This window comes from Malania oleifera, chromosome 3, assembly GCF_029873635.1.
Source record: "Malania oleifera isolate guangnan ecotype guangnan chromosome 3, ASM2987363v1, whole genome shotgun sequence".
NCBI classification, from domain to species: Eukaryota; Viridiplantae; Streptophyta; class Magnoliopsida; order Santalales; family Ximeniaceae; genus Malania; species Malania oleifera.
This window is the reverse complement of record NC_080419.1, coordinates 79,473,355-79,490,502: the sequence shown is the minus strand read 5'-3', so window position 1 is coordinate 79,490,502 and position 17,148 is coordinate 79,473,355.

Sequence of the window (17,148 nt, the reverse complement as noted above, 5' to 3'; positions counted from 1 at the left end):
ATAATGATTTTATCTAATCAAGCACAAGAGTGTTTAAGTAAGCTAATCTTTGAAAGCAACGTATATGAAATCTCAATATCAGCTTAGTGCTTCAAAGATGCTAGCAATATTGAAAAGTAAGGTGTAGTCCCGAGAGGGGGGTGAATTGGGTTTTAAAATTTTCTTTTAATTCCTTTTAAGAATCCTTAAACTTCTTTTTAACCAATTCTTAACTTCTTGTTGATTTTTTAGACTTTTAGCAAAAGCTTATTTCTCAATTCAATCCACAACAACACAATCATTCAACCATTCAAGTAAGCAATCATCCAATCCAATCAATCACAATTTGAAAGTAAACAACCAAACCAAAATTAACACATACAGCACTTTGGCAATGTAAGAACCTAAAATGGTTTGTTTGTTTATATAAGCCCCGTATATATGAAATTTGTACTTACTGATATAAAGCCCTGTATTGATGGTTTTGCTTCTTCAAAATGATGTGCAATATAACATCCAGTCAACAAAATATCCACACTCTTCCCAATATTCAGAACTCAACTAAACTCTCAGTTAATTTATCTTTTAGATGTTAACCAAGTAACGTACTCCCGTATGGTTTTCACAAGATATGGTATAACCAACGTACTCCCTTTCGATTTCCGCAACTCAAATCAAAATTAGACTTCAAGTTTACTTGATTTCTAAATTGCGTAGTTTATATGATTATCAATTAAACCATCCACGCAATTTAAATATGCTGAAAATAAAGAGTAAGGGAAAGAGAGAGTGAGTCCAAGATTTTTACGAGATTCAGCTTATACCTAGCCTACGTCCTCGCCTTTGGCAAACCACCAAAAGATTCACTAAATCTGTTCCTTTGACGAGCGGAACAAACCTTTACAACACTCCTTGGTTAAGGCTAGAGTCCGCCTTCTCCAAATGATGTCCCCTCGTTCGGTCACTCCTTAACTAGGCTAAAGCCCGCCTCTCTAAGCAATATCCCCTTGCTTAGCCAACAATCCAAACAATCCTTGGGATCATCAATCCACAAGAAATACAAACAAAATTCATGTACAAGAATTTGCTCTCACAAAGAGCTGATTAGTACAACAATTACAACACAATGCAATACTTCAAAGTACATTCAGAATATGAAATTCAAGTTGAAGCTCTAGAGTTGTATCACCGTATGATTCTTTCAATATATGAAAGAAGTAGTAATTGAAGCACAAGATTGGTGAGAAGATCAGCAAGACTACAGTATATTTCGTGCAAGACGTAAGCAATAGAGCACTTTCAGAATTTTAGAATTTCAGAAGGCTTGAGAGAGTATATTTGCTGAATTTGATTTCTTGGCGTGTAAAACAATTATCCTTAAGGATATTTATAGAATTAGAAAGACTTATTGCTTGTTCCCCAAGTTTACTTGGAGTAGGTTCAGAGTTTTAAATTTATTTAAGCTTCAAATAATTTAAATTTCAAAAAAAATATGTCCGTTGGAAATTTGAAAACTGCCACGAGCCAGACGACTGTGAAGTCCTGGCAGTCACCTGTCCATATATTATAACTATAAAATTTATAGGCAGAGAGGTGGCAGTCGTCTGTTCCCAGATTGGCAGTCGTCTGTCACTGGAATAACTTAGTTTTAAAACAACTCAGTAGGGTGGTAGTTGTCTGTCCATATGGTGACAGTCATCTGTCCATGATCAGATCAATTTTTCAATATACATAGAATGGTGGTAGGCGTTTGGCAAAACACATACAGGCATCTCACTTGACCCTTGCAGTCATTTGTCAAAACTTTGACAGTCGTCTGTTAGGCTTTTGACTTCTGTTAAAAGCCTCTAAATTTGCCAGTCGTTTGTCAACTGGGTTTTCCTCATTTTAACATATTTTTGAGTTCTCTCTTCTTTGCTCAATTAACCTTGGAATTTTAACTTGTTTTAACTTTGAAAAACATGTTCCAAGACTTTAAATTAAGGTCTCTAAGTGTGTCTTTGCCTAATGAGCTTCAAACTGAAAATTCATGTTTGAACCAACTTGAAGTACTTACAAACCCTTTGACCTAAGCTGATTTGACACTTTCTTTGCTTTGAGGTCTCTTGATCTTCTTTGCTGAACTCTGATCTTCCAAACTTCTTTGAGCTTTCATTTTGGATCACTTGCATTTATATAAGTCTTTCATGTTCCTTGATCCTTGTGAGCTTTCAAGATATAGCATTTGAAGTGAGCTTTATTTATTCTGAATAAGCTTTCCATGTTGAGCTCTTTAAACCTCATGCTTGCATGATCTTCAAGCTTTATCTTTAAATTCATGCTTCAAGCTTGATATAATCATCCGTATCTGAAGTACAAGCTCTTATGAATTCTTTAACCTTGCATTCTTCATTGAGTCCTAAAAATACATAACTTAACACAGTATGTTAAGATCCATTTGTTTGTTAGCATCAAAATAAGATATTAAGCCTTGTAAGGCCAACAAATATTATTCAAACGAACTCAAAAAGATTTTCTCAAATTGTATCAAGCACAAGAGTTGTTTGAAATCTAGTTTAGTAAAATATTTTGCACATAAAATAAAGCTATAGGAATCTTGCAATGACAATGCAAAGATCCTTAAGCTTATGAGTTTATCCCAACACAAGATTTTATCAATAAAAATCTGTGGGATAAACTATGTCAAACTCCCAAAATCAATATCAAATATGCAAACAAGGCAATGAGAGTATTAGCAATACCTAATAAGTGCTAGCACACAAAATATACTCACAATGCTAATATGTATCAAGGGAATGAATATATGTGAGTATTTGGAGTGGAATAGACAAAAATAGGTTTTTGAGATTCGGAGGATATTTGCTAATCTCATACTAATTATTCCAAATGAGGGGGTTTATATAGACTTCCCCAAAAATATGACCGTTAAGGATATGGTTGGAATAATTAGAAAAGTTTTAATATTATTTAATTAAATTAACCCCATTTAAAAAAGTTAACCATGGTAAAAAATATGGGGCAAACCGAGAGCACTGGTCGACAAGGGCAAGTTCGGTCAACCGAAGTTCTTAAGGTTCGATCGATCGAGTCTAAAATGAAATGCTTGTTTGGTCGACCGGACTTGTAAGTCTGAAGCCTTTTTGCGAGGTTCGGTCGACCGAGACTAAAATGAACTACATGTTCGATCGACCAGACTTATAATTCCAAAGGCGATTTTCCCTTCTTGCGAGGTTTGGTCAACCAAGCAGATATTGAACTAACTCGGTCGGTCGACCAAACCGTTGAGTTCCCACACATAGGAACTCGGTCGACCAAGTTGGTGATATACAAAATATTCTCGATCGACCAGGAAGTCAATAAAGTTGACTCCTGGGGAGTTCGGTCAACCGGGGTTAAATGAACTGTAAGGATTCGGTCGACCGGGCTATGGTCAACTTGTTGACCCAGCACCGGTTCGGTCGACCGGTCATTTTTGTATAGGGAAGTTCGGTCGATCGGGTATGCATATTTAGTGCATTTCGGTCCTATTTTAAGCATTCAATCACCCATTCAAATGATCATTCATATACGTGCATGAGTGAGTGTCCTAGGGTCATTTCTAGGTCCTTTTGAGGGTATCGAAAAAAATCCAGTGTCGGTCGACCAAAGGGTGTTCCCTAAGGTCTTTCTATGGTGATTTGATTTTCGGGAGATGTATAAAGACCTAGAGTCGTTCTATGGTCTTTGAGCTTTGTAGTTCTACATGCATGATATGCACTAATTATTGTAGACCATTCCTACTTAAATATTACAGACCCAAAATGATATATATAAATTACAACACAAAACAATCTTTAGGGTCTTTGTCTTCTTCACGTCCATGTGCGTGCACCATATGATACTTTTGATTGGTTCTGCACACAAACTCATTAACCATTAAATATCATAGTATTTGTCATAATCAAAACAAGATATAACCAATAAGGTCAATAGAGCTGGTTAGTACAATTGAAAGCACTAATATACTTCAACACAAATATCAAAAGAAATATAATTGAAGCTCAAGAACTAATTCACCGGAATACTTCTCTTGAGAGAGCTTTTAGCTTGAGAGCAGATTTTCAATGCTTGGTGTGAGTTTGATTAGAGAAAACATGTATTTAAAGGCTCAAAAAGGGTTAATTTGTGTTGCCCAAGTTACTTGGAGTGTTTCCCAAGTTTATAAGAAATTTGAGGCACAAGAAACTTAAATTTGAATTTTAAAACTTTTAAAAAATATAGTCGTTACGTAATGACCCGAAGAATAATGGTATTTAAATAATAAAAGAGAGGAAAATGGAAAAATATATAAAAGCGGTAGCAGGCTTCTGCATTACGAGTTCGTCGACGAAGGTGTGTTTCATCGACAAGAAGATACCGAGAGGATATTTGGGCCTCTAAATTTCATCGACGAAGGGGAGAGTTCATCAACAAATTGCCTCTTAACCTCGTCGGCAAGGTGACGTGGCTCGTCGACGAAGCCCATGTTATAAATAGTGTTTATCTCATATTTTACGCAAAAAAAAAAATCATTTGAAATCTCTCTCTCTCTCTCTCTCTCTCTTCGATTTTGACTCTGTCGTTCACCGGATCAACGATCTGAGGCCACCACGATGCTCCTAGGGAAGTTCTCTCCAAGTCTGCTGGAGCAGATCGTTGGTGGACTAAGTTGAAATTCATCCCTGGTTTAAGGTAAAGCTTTTATTGCAAAATTTGGTCTTCTTATAGTTATAAGAAATGTTATTCATGAAAAAATACTGAAGTTTAGTTCTGAAAATTGTTGAATTCAGGGTATTGAACGGGGAACCCTGCGGGTGCAGGACGAGTGGACTTTTAGGGGGTTTCTTCTCAGTGTCAGGTAAGGGAATAAACTAATGCAGTTATTTTCCATGCAAACTATATTATTATTATTTATCAGCAAATTTATTTTTAGGAAGCATGTGTAACATATATGAAGAGATTGGTAATAATGCATGTTTGGAAAAATACTGCTATTATGTTGAAATGTATATATATATTAGTATAATATGCTAGGAAATATGATTTTTAGAATGGAATGTACTATTTATTCAGCATTGTGTGGCATAAATATTATTTTACCTGAAAAGTATAATATTTTGAAAATTTTATGAATAAAGCATGTTTTCACAGATTATGAGATAATGCAGTACATTATAGTTTCAAATACATGATAAATGAATTATTTATTCAGAATGATATTTATGGAATGTTCGTCGCAAGGCCGTGTATGATATATGATTTTGGCGCAAGGCCGTATGTATGATTTTGGCGCAAGGCCACCAATATGAAAGTAAACAACGTGAGGCCGTATGTTTTTACGTTGTTACAGAACATGCTATCAATATATTTACATTAAACTGTATATTATCATGTATTATGTATTATCAAAACCTGGATGATAGTTCAGTTCAGTTACAGGGGCACGATATCATTGCTATACAGTTCAGATATTATGTTCAGACTTGCGCTAACCACCCCACAAGGGGGTGGGAGATGGATAGTCAATGTAGCTTTCAGTGTGAAGTTGTAGATGTCCACCTGGCAATCCGAACCAAGGTGTGATGGGCCTATCGTACTTACAGACATTTTTGACTCAGCAGTGGTCGGCTAGCCATTGTCGGGTCCGCCTTCGGGCTGCACAACCCATCATGGGGGGTAATACATGACATCAGCTAGTTATACATCCTGGGTAAATTTTCGGTATTATCAGTTATATCAAAAATTTCATGATCAATATGAATTATTAGAAATTATGAAAGTATATGATTATTCCAATATGATATGATGAATGTTTTCCAACATCTGAAATGTACTGTATATGTATTATAGCATAAAATATTCATGTTGTCACACAACTGTATTTAGTTTATTTTCCCTTACTGAGAAGTGTCTCACTCCCGAACTTAATTAATTTTTAGGAACCCAGAAAAACCGGCGGATTGTGTCCGCCGTTGAGTCAGTTGTACTACCCCACTAGGAGGGTAAGTTTCAAGTAGGATGAGGAGAATGTGATATAAGATCCTAGAGTTATTTTTGTATTTTTGGGAAATTGTATATAAACATAATGTTTTGGGATTATAGTTGACTCTAGTATTGTTTATTGTGTGGTTGAGAATGTGATTTGCATTTACTGCTACTTAGGTTTCCGTTGTGAATGTCATATGTTTCCTCGTTACCCTTGGGTTCGGGTTGACTATTTTATTTATTATGTTTTATTTTATGATAAGATAATTAGGTTGTTACGCATTAGGAGCGTTCAAGCGCCTGAAGTCTCGGGGTCAATCACTTGAGGTTCCTTAAAACTATAAATTTTTAGTTATAAAATAGGGTCAGGCGCCTAAGGTTACCAGGGTCAAGAGCCTGAGCCTACACTGCCTCTTCAAAATTCTTTCAGGAAAATCTTCAGGTGCCTGAGGTTAATCTTCAATCACCTGAACAGGTATAAATTCTATTTTTCTGTTCATTTTCAAAAACTCTCAGCCATCTTGCTTTGTCACTTTAAAAAAGCATTTTTCAGAGTTTTTAAAAAAAAAGTCTCTAGGTCCATGACAACCCTTAATAAGCTTCAAAACATTTTCACATGATATTTAGTATGAAATACTTACATAATTCAACCTAAAGCCTTAAACACTCTAAACTTGAAGTCTTCATAGTGTCTTGTCTTTGAATCCTCTTTGACTTGAGTTTGAGTCATCTTTAGGTTTCCATATGCTTTGAATCATTTTGGTCCCTTTGATCTTTCTTTGGATCACTTTGAAGATGAGTGTGGCCTTATGGTCCTTGCGATCTTGATTTTGCATTTCTTTAGATCTTTTGAACTTTGTTGTAATGACCTGAAGTATAAAGGTATTTAAATAATAATTAAAAGAGAGAAAAAATGGGAATAGAAAGAGGGCGCAGCAGATTTAGTCGATGAACGCTTCGTGTTCGTTGACGACACGGCAATTGAGCTCGTCGACCAGAAAATACCAAGGAGGGTTTTGGCAATTTTGAATTTCGTCAACGAGGGGTGAAGGTTTGTCGACGAAACTCTTCAGGGACTCGTCGACGAGGTGACGTGTCTTATCGACGAATCCGACTCTATGAATAGCCTAAAACTCATATTTAAACGCAGAAAAATCAGAAAATCACTCACTCACTCACTCACTCTCTCTCTCTCTCTCTCTCTCTCTCTCTCTCTCTCTCTCTCTCTCTCTCTCTCTCTCTCTCTCTCTCTCTCTCTCCCTACGATTTCTCTCTCCTCTCCCTTTGATTTCGGCTCCGTCGTTCGCTGGATCAACGATCTGAGGCCACCACAATGCTCTTGGGGAAGTTTTCTTCAAATCTGCCGGAGCGAATTGTTGGTGGAAACGAGTTGAAATTCATCCCTAAGTTGAGGTAAGGTTTTTTATGTCAAATTTGGTCTTTTCATAGTTATAAGAAATGATATTCACGTGAAAATACTGAAGTTTAGTCCTGAGAGTTGTTTGAATTCAAGGTGTTGAACGGGGGACCCTACGAGTGCAGGACGAGTGGAATTTTTAGGGGGTTTCTTTCCAGTGTCAAGGGAATAAACTAAAATAGTTATTTTCCACGCGTATTATTATTATTTATCACAAATTAATTTTCAGGGAAGCATGTATTATATTTTAATATTATTGAAAAAATGCATATTTGGAAAAATACTGCTATTATATAGAAATGTGATTTTAGAATGAAATGTATGAATTTACTCAGCTTTGTGTGGCATGAATATTATTTTTCATGAAAAGTATTATGATATGGAAATTTTACGAGTGAAGCATGTTTTTAAGAAAGTACATTATGATTTTGAAAGTACATGATAATTGATTTATTTATTCAGAATGATATGTATGAGATATTTGGCGCAAGGTCGTAATTAATAACGGTCGCAAGGCCGTGTATGTTTTATGTTTCCAACGCAAGGTCGTGTTTATGAAATGTTCGGCACAAGGCTGTATTTACGAAATGTTTGGCGCAAGGCCTTATTTATGAAAGTATAGAAATGCTATCAAACCATTTATGTTAAATATTATATTATCATGTACTATATATTATCAGAACCCAAATGTTAGTTTAGTTCAATTTTAGGAGCCCCACAAGGGGATGGGAGATGGATAGTCAATGTGGCTTTTAGTGTAGAGTTGTAGACGTCCACCTGGCAGTCCGAACCAGGGTGTGGCAGACTCATCGTACTTACAGGTATTTTTGACTCAGCAATGGTCAGCCAGCCATTGTTGGGTCCCGCCTTCGAACTGCACAACCCGTCATGGGGGTTAATACATGACACCAGCAAACTATTCATCTTGGGTATGTTTTCAGTATTATCAGCTATAATAGACATTTCATGAACGATATGATTTATTAGAAAATATGAAAGTATATGATTATTCAATATGTTATGATGAATGTCATAGATATATGAAATGCACTATATATGTATAATTACATTAAATGTCCATATTGTCACACAACTGTATTTAGTTTATTTTCCCTTACTGAAAGGTGTCTCACCCCCGAACATTAAATGATTTTTAGGAAACCCAGAAAGATCGGCAGAGCATGACCATCGTTGAGTCAATTGTACTACCTTGCTAGGAGGGTAAGTTTTGACTACGATCAGGGGATTTTGATGTGAGATCCTAGGGGTGTTTTGTATTTTTTTGAAGATTGTATATAAACACAATATTTTGAGATATGCTTGATTATGGTATTATGTATTTTGTGGTTATGAGTTTGTGATTTACATTCACTACTACCTAGGTTCCGTTGCGTATGACAGGTGTCCCCGTTACCCATGGGTTTGGGTTAACTATTTTATTTATTCTGCTTTTATTATATGAATATTTAAGCAGGTCGTTACATTTTTCATTCAATCTTTATTGAAATATTGTCACTTAATAAAACATGTTAAATCAACCTTCATTTGTTATTATCAAAACGAGATTCGAAAATCATTTTAGGCCAACACTAATTTTATTCTCCTTGTATCTTGGCAAGGGTAGATGGATATCACAGCCATTGAACAGAGTCCTCATGATCGGCCAATGTCATTTTTGGCCCCAAAACTATTGTAACATGCATCATTGATGTGATTGTAGGCCAATCACTTTGTCATTTTGTCCTTTGTCGCCTCATAGTATTGAGGATAAACATAGTTGAACGCTAAATCCCAATAGGCTCAATTAAAATGCTTACAAGTCAAAATAAGGTTGACTCATTTAGGCTCATTTTATAGGCTTAAAATAAAATCATTTATAAGCTAACTTAATAAGCTTGAATTAGGCTTGATGGTCTTTAGTAGGCTTAAATTTAGGGAATGTTAGTGCATAGGGTTATGTAGCTCAAACTCCATCACTTAAATTTAGTGATTAAGGTAATGTTCAAAGCCAATGGGCTCACTTGGTGGGGCAAAAAACTCTAAGGCAATATTTATATAAGCCTATTTTCACCTTTTTGACTAACAAAACCTCTCATCTCTCAAAATAAAAGGTTCCAAAAGAACCGAAATGCTACTGAGCATCTCAGTAGCTTGCCTCAGTAGAAGCTCATAAGATCATTCATTTACATAATAAACAAGCTTGAACAAGTATTTTAAAGGTTAGCCTGAACTCAACCTAAGCTCAGGAGCTCAACTCAAGCTTGAGTTAAAATTTAATGAACAAGCTTAAGCATGGTAAAGCTCGGCTTGGCTTTTTTGCAGCCCTAGCTATAAGTAACTATACGGAGCAATCATGGGGGCATTGATTGTATCATATTTATGCACCTCCTCAAAATGTGATCACGATTGACAAAATAGTCGCTTTAAAAAAGAGTTTGCCTAGGCAAGGTGTATCACATGTTGCCTAATCACCTTAGTGACTAAGTGGAGAATCGCCTAGAAGAAGCATAAGACAAACATTGTAGGTAGTATCAATTGCCTAAGGAATGGAATCACTTATCACATAGGGAATACAAAAATTGTAAAACTCAAGTGATAAAGGCTATGTAGTCATCGAGCAACAAATGTAACCTACGTTATCATGAAAGTTTGTTCAATCATCAGGCAACAAGTTAGACAAGCATTGAGAAAGCATTTCAATTATAATAAAGTGGACCTTTAATGTTATGAAATGATCCTAATTTATGATTAGGTTTTAAATATTTTAAAAGTGTCTTTTATTATTCAGATTTAATATTTTGAATTCTTAGTTGTAACCATAGAATTAATGTAGGTTTGACTCAAGAAGGGCATAAATATGTGTAATGGTTATTGAAAAAGATCTCTAACTCAATTTAACAAACATACCACAACAGCTCGCGCTAAACAGGCCCAAGTGAATCCCTCTTATCTTTATATCCTTTTCTCTTTGACTTTCTTCTCCCTTTAATTAGTCTATTCCCTCTCTATCCCTCTTTACTTTTCTAATCTTAGTATTTTCACCTCCTTCTTTTCTCTTTCCTTTTATGATTTATGTGATTTCTACAGCTCTTACTATCTTTATCCTTGCACTTTTGACATGAGTTAAAATAACAAGTCTGTTCACAACTAATCCACCATATACCTTTTAAATTCACACCATCACTTAAAATGTGTTTGATTTTTTATCAAATAGCGTCCATGACATATACCTATTTAAATTCAGACCATCACTTAAAATGTGTTTGATTTTTTATCAAATAGTGTCCATGACCTCTTCTTTCATTATTTTCTTCTCTCTCCTTAAAAAGAACATTTGGTTTGAAGAATTTGCTCCAATATTCATTGCACCTCTTCTTAATAGGCCTTTCTTCGTCGGACTACAGAGACTCCATAATCTGATCAATTGCTAGAGACTTCAAACCTTTAGATACTTCAATTGCTACAAAAAATAATTTAGCTTTGGGTCTAATGGTTGAAGGATTTTTTTTTTTTTTTTTATCGCTTGAACATGCTTTAAATCTTTACCATATATTCATTGTGTTACACCGGAAGAGTCCATAGGTGTGCTTAATACACATGGGTATCATAATAGGTTATAATGCATAAAAAAAAATATATGATTAATTTTTAATTAAGAATTCAATTAATAATTATGTTAACTCTTATTTTTAATTAATATTTAATTATTTTTATTAAATAAAAATTAATTTGATATTATTTTTTGATTAACAATAACCCTAATCTTAATTTATATTTATAACATATGATCATCATATTAATTTATATTAAAATTACATTATTAATTAAACTAGTATTTTTAATTTTTAATATTATTTTAAATTAATATATGTTCTTCTTCTTCATTTCATAATTGAACTATGTTTCATTATATATATTACAATACATAATAAAATACTATATGATTATCTTGTAATATATTTTTAAAATTATAAAATAACCACTAAATTTTCTTATATTTACAAAACCGACCCAGCTATGAATAGTGTCACTTATAAGTAACCAAAAAACTATCTTAGATTACTTTCCAAAATTCACTTAAAAAAGTTATTTTCAAAAAGTACTTTTTGCAATAAATATTTGTTGTAATACAAATCAAACATCATTTTTCTAATAAAAGTACTTATTTTAAATGATAAGTGCTACAAGTACTTTTTTTAAAAGCGCTCTCAAATGGGGGCCTAACTCCTTCAACTATTTGCATTTCTTTTGTGTAGAGAGAGTACTTGGGTCAAAGGAAAAAAAGCTAGTCTTTTTGGCCTTTGTGCCTTTGTGGAAGAGGGGGGGGAGGGGGGAAAATTATTACATATTAAGTATAATTAAAAATTAAATATTATTCAAATATAATTAAAATTAAAAAACAATGACATAAAATACTTGTTGCAACATCTCAGAAAAGTGTCCAGAAGGGCGAGGAAGCGTTAAGGTTTGTGTTGACCACATCGGTCACACTCAGTTTTGATTATGACAAATACTCTTAGTACTAATGATTGTACTGAGAATTGCATGCAGGTTCACCGTACACGTATATTTGGACTGAAAGACATATCATGATGGGATGCGGTGTTCGTGCCAAAGAATGACGATTTTTGTGTTGTATTTGTATTTATGTATTTATCTCTTCATTATGGGATGTAATTTATTATGAACTATGCGCGTGTATGGCTTGTAATAATTTGCATCATGCATGGTAGGTAGGTATACTCAAAATGACCACAGTTGGACTTTAGGTACCTACACAAACCTTAGGGATTTTTCTCGGTAGAATAGAAAATTTGTAGGTCTCTAAATGCACAAAAAGTCTCCATTATCATCTTCATATCAGGGGAATTACAATTGGCCAAAATATGGACTTAAATTGAAAAGGTTGAGAGGGTTCGGGCGACCGAACCCATGTCGTGTAAAGCGGCTCGGGGGACCGATCAAAGTCAACATTTTGACTTAGCTTCGGGCGACCGAACCTCTTTTGAACGTATCTTCCTCGGGCACCCGAATGCTCTTCAGGGCACTTTTCAACTACTCAGGCGACCGTCTACTTATGTTCAAATAGAGGCTCAAGCGACCGAACTACCTGGTTCGGTTAACCGAACTCAGTTTTGGGCACCTAAACCTCAGACATTTGGCTACTGACTTTAATTCAGCCTACTGGTCCTCAACTCGGGCACCCGAACCTACTAGAGTTGAATTTTTGACTGTGTCTTTTCGGGCACCCGAACCTTGCTGGTTAAAATAATTTTTACTGATTTTTTAAATGGGGTAAACTGGGTTAATTTTCTTAATAGTCTTTTAGACAATTCTAATTATACCCATTGTGTCCCCAACGGTCAAAAAATCATCTTTGCCTATATATACCAGTTCATTTGTCTTAATTAACAAAAAGGATTAGCAAACTTGATTAGGGCAACTCTCAAAACCCTAAAAACCCTATATTAGCCAGATATTCTTTCAAGCACTCACATATTTCTCATTCATGATTTCTCTATGCATTGTGAGTATTTCTTTAAGGCTATTGTGCTTAACCTACTCAGCTAGAACTCTCACTTGGATTATTGTTTGATTGATTTTCTTTGAGATTTTAGCATTAAAGTTCTTCCACAGATTTCATTTGATAAATCTTGTGTGGGAAGACTTTGAGGATTTAAGTTCTTGCATTATTGTTGCAAGTTACCTAAACCTAGTTTTTGTGTGCCAAAATCTTTTATCAAAAAGCTAGTCTTTCAAACAACTCCATTGTGCGTTATATATTGAAATATACTATTGAGTTTGTTTGATTTATCTTGCTTAGCATATTTGAAACCCTAATCTGATTTTGTGATATTCAAATAGTATGTTTCAAATCTTGCTTTGATATACACTCGAGATCTGGACTGAAAACATATACGTCATTGAGTGTTTAGCATACATTAGAGCACTAAGCATATTTACATATCATTCGTGCTTGCATTATTGACTGAGCTATATTGGTGCACACATCTGCTTATGCTGAAGCGCATTTACGTGTACAAACAATTTATACACATTGGTTGTATTCCAGGCATGGGCCTGAACAGGGAGACTAGCCCTGTGGAATAGTCCCAAATTTGCTTAAACCCGGTTAGGAAAGCTAGGTGTGCCATCCTATTAAGGCGTGCCGATTGAGGTCAACCCCTTGAATTGACCTGATTGTATAGGTGCTGCTCTACCCGGTTAAGAGAGCATTTTAGTGGTAATCTTTGTGCTGGTGTGGCCAAGGCGGGGACGTAGGCACAGTTGGTCGAACCCCGATTACATATCGTGCGTGTTCTTTACATTTTCGCAATTTATATTTACTGCACGTGTATGTGTATTGATGATTGCATAGACTAACCCTAGGCTAATTTACATTGTTTTTAAAATCAGTAGACCTAGGCAACCAATTTTTAATTACCCAATTCATCCCCCTCTTGGGGTTGCACCATAACTATCAATTGGTATCAGAGCCTCGTTACTTAGACTTAGAAGTTATTTAGTAAAAGATCATGATGGCTCGTGTTACTGCATCCCCTTCCTGTGAGGGAAGATTAATCACACACCCACCTATATTCTGTGGTATTGATTATGTTGTATAGAAATTTAGAATGATTGTGTATTTAAAAGCTCTAAATTGGAAATTTTGGAAAGTCATTGATCAAGGTGATTGTGTGCCTATTAAATCTATTGGGTGTACTGATGTTTTTAAGTCTGAGCTTAAAATGAATAATCATGATAGGGACTTAGTACAGGTAAACTTTGATGCCATGAATGTCTTACTGCATGCTTTAGATTCTAATGTTTTATGTGAGGTTATGGCATGTAGAAGTGCTAAGCATATTTAGGACGAACTTGAGTGGAGATATGGTGCGTCTATGCAAAAGGGAGTCATCTCTCCATGCGACTCAGGCTTCATTGATCTTAAGGAAGGTAAATTATGTTATGTAGCTTTAACCAATTATGAGGTTATTTCAGCTCCTTCTATCTTAGTAGATGAATAAGAGCATGATTCTTGTGTTGATTTGAATACTGCATCTGATACTGAATTATACGATAGCACTGATAGTGAAAGCATGCCTACTTATGAGGAATTGCAAATTGAATATCTTAGGACTCATAAGTTACTTATTAAATGTAATAAGAAATACTCTGTTTTGGAAAACAAATATGAAGCATGCATGAAAGAATGTGACTCTAAAGTTCTTGCTGAAATAGAAAATATTTTGAAAATCAATAGTCTAGAAAGTAAGAATGAATCATTAGAAAATGAGATAACTATTTTAAAATCTAAAATCTCTAATGAAGATAGTAAAGACTACTTGATTGCAGATCTTGAAAGTAAAGCAGACAATATGTCTAAAGAACTCTTGAAACTTCAGAATGTTTGCAAAAATTTGGAAAACTCAAAAATTCAAGATCTAGAGAAAAAAATAGAAGACCAATCTAAGATCGACTATACGTTCACTAAAGGCAAGGAAAACTTTGATAAACTGTTAGGTGCACAAAAGATGACCTTAGATAAAGAAGGTATAGGTTATAATGGGATTGAAAATAAGAAAAGAAAGAACCTATACATGGGGTACTTTGTAAAAGAATCGAAACACTATGCTAGTACCTCCTTTTGTCCATACACTCACACCACATGTATCTTATGTAAAAAGAAGGGGCACACTAAATTTGACTACCTGTTTAAAAGAAAAGGTGTGAAACCCAAACAAGTATGACAAGTCAAAGAATCACCAACTCCTAACCCATCAAAGACAAAAGGAAGAAAAATGGTATGGGTGATTAAGAAAGAAAAGGAAAGACTTGCTCAAACAGGAATTACATGATCACATAGCTCTTCCTTAGTAGTTAGGATTAGCTGTAGGGTGCAGCATTCTCTAAAAGGTTAGGTAGTGGCTTGGGGCTCGTTAATCTTGTCCCAGTCTTACCTTGTAGCCAATTCATTGTCGTAACCCCTACAGATAATCCATAGGGTCTCTTGCTTTAAGAATCAGATCAAACAAGGACGAGTGGACCATGGTCAGGTGACCAAACCCCTCAGTACATTTGTACTTCGGTCGACCGAACCAGAAGATTGACCTAGCCGTTGACCACATCTCGAGCTGCTAAATCCCCATGTTCAAACTCGCTCGGGCTGCAGAACCATCTTCGGGTCCCCGAGTATATATTCGGCCTACCGAACTGAGACCTTCGGGGGACCAATTGACTTAGTTCAAAATCTATTCGACCGGCTGACCCTCGAAAATACAAAATTAGAGCATGAAATTTAGCCAACCGAACATATCTTTGGGCTACCGAACAGACTCAGAGACCCCTCGTAATTAAGGCTATTTGGGCAACCGAACCAAGGCTCAGGCACCCAAACTGCGCTGATATATATATGGTTCTCCTCGAAAAATGGTTCATTTTCTTTCATTTCCTTGAGAGCCTTCGTAGTTTTTCTTTCTCACATCCTTCTCTAACCTTAAGTTAGATCCATTTCCATGGCCAGAGAAGAGAGACGTGTTGCCACGGGTGTTCCATTGGATCAATCATTTCCCACACCCGATCAGCGAATAAAATATGAAAGGGTGTTCCATCTGAAGGATCCCATTCTGGGAAAGATTCTTGATATCGAGTTCATGCAAACTCACTTCAACAATGTCCTTAACATGTTTCGATATCAAGGATGGTACGAGTTCATAGCCTTTCAGCCCAGGGGGATGTACCTGCTGCTCGTTCGGCTTTTCTATGCCAACCTTGCCTAGGATGGCCAGGGTTACTACACTAGGGTGCTGGAGACAGACATTCACTTCGATGATGCATACCTAGCGGAGACGTTTGATATCCAACGTGGTGACTTTATCTGCCCCGATTCTTCCTCCACCTAGATAGACGAGTAGGACTTCTCTATAAGTACCTTCGTTAACTTGGTAATGGCATGTCCAGTAGCTGATTTGACCCATACCCCCCAGCTACAGATCCTTGACTTTGGAGGCAAAGGTGGTACACCACCTGATCTCCTATAACATTTGGCCCAAGTCTGGATCAAGGGATCATGTATCCTACTTGGACTACTTTGTCATGTGGTGCCTCTTCACCAGGAAGAAGCTAGACCTACCTAGATTGATCCTATGGTGGATGTTTGTCAAAACAGTGGGAAAAAGGATCATTTTACCCTACAGTGGTATTTTATCTAGGATATTTGTTAGGGAGAGACTGAATCGGTCACCACTTGCCACCATCAAGAAAGTACGACCATCCGAAGTTTTCAACTCCACAACCTTAAAGTTGATGGGATACGAACTAACTGGCAACATATGGTTGCCTACTGCACATGAGAGAGAACTGGGAGCTCAGGAGGTTCCGCAGGAGCTACCCCATGTACCATCTACCGCCGAGATCATGGCAGCCATCACCAATCTCTCCAGCTCGTTTCGGGAGTTTCGAGTCTCCATGACTAAGCAGGCATCTTCTTCTCAGGCTAGACTTGACTCCTTTTACAGCGAGTTCACTGATTTTCGGTCTAAGGTGCGGGCTAACTTCCACATCCTTGGTGAGCGACTGCGTGAGATGAATGATGAGGATATCGGTGAGGACGACCAGATGGAGCTGAGTGGGGAGGAGGGAGATGATGATCATGACGACGGAGAGACCTAGGAGTGCTTCATAAGGATCCAGCCCGTCATTCTACAGCTTCATATTTTATCATCCATGCTATTAAGATACATTTCTTT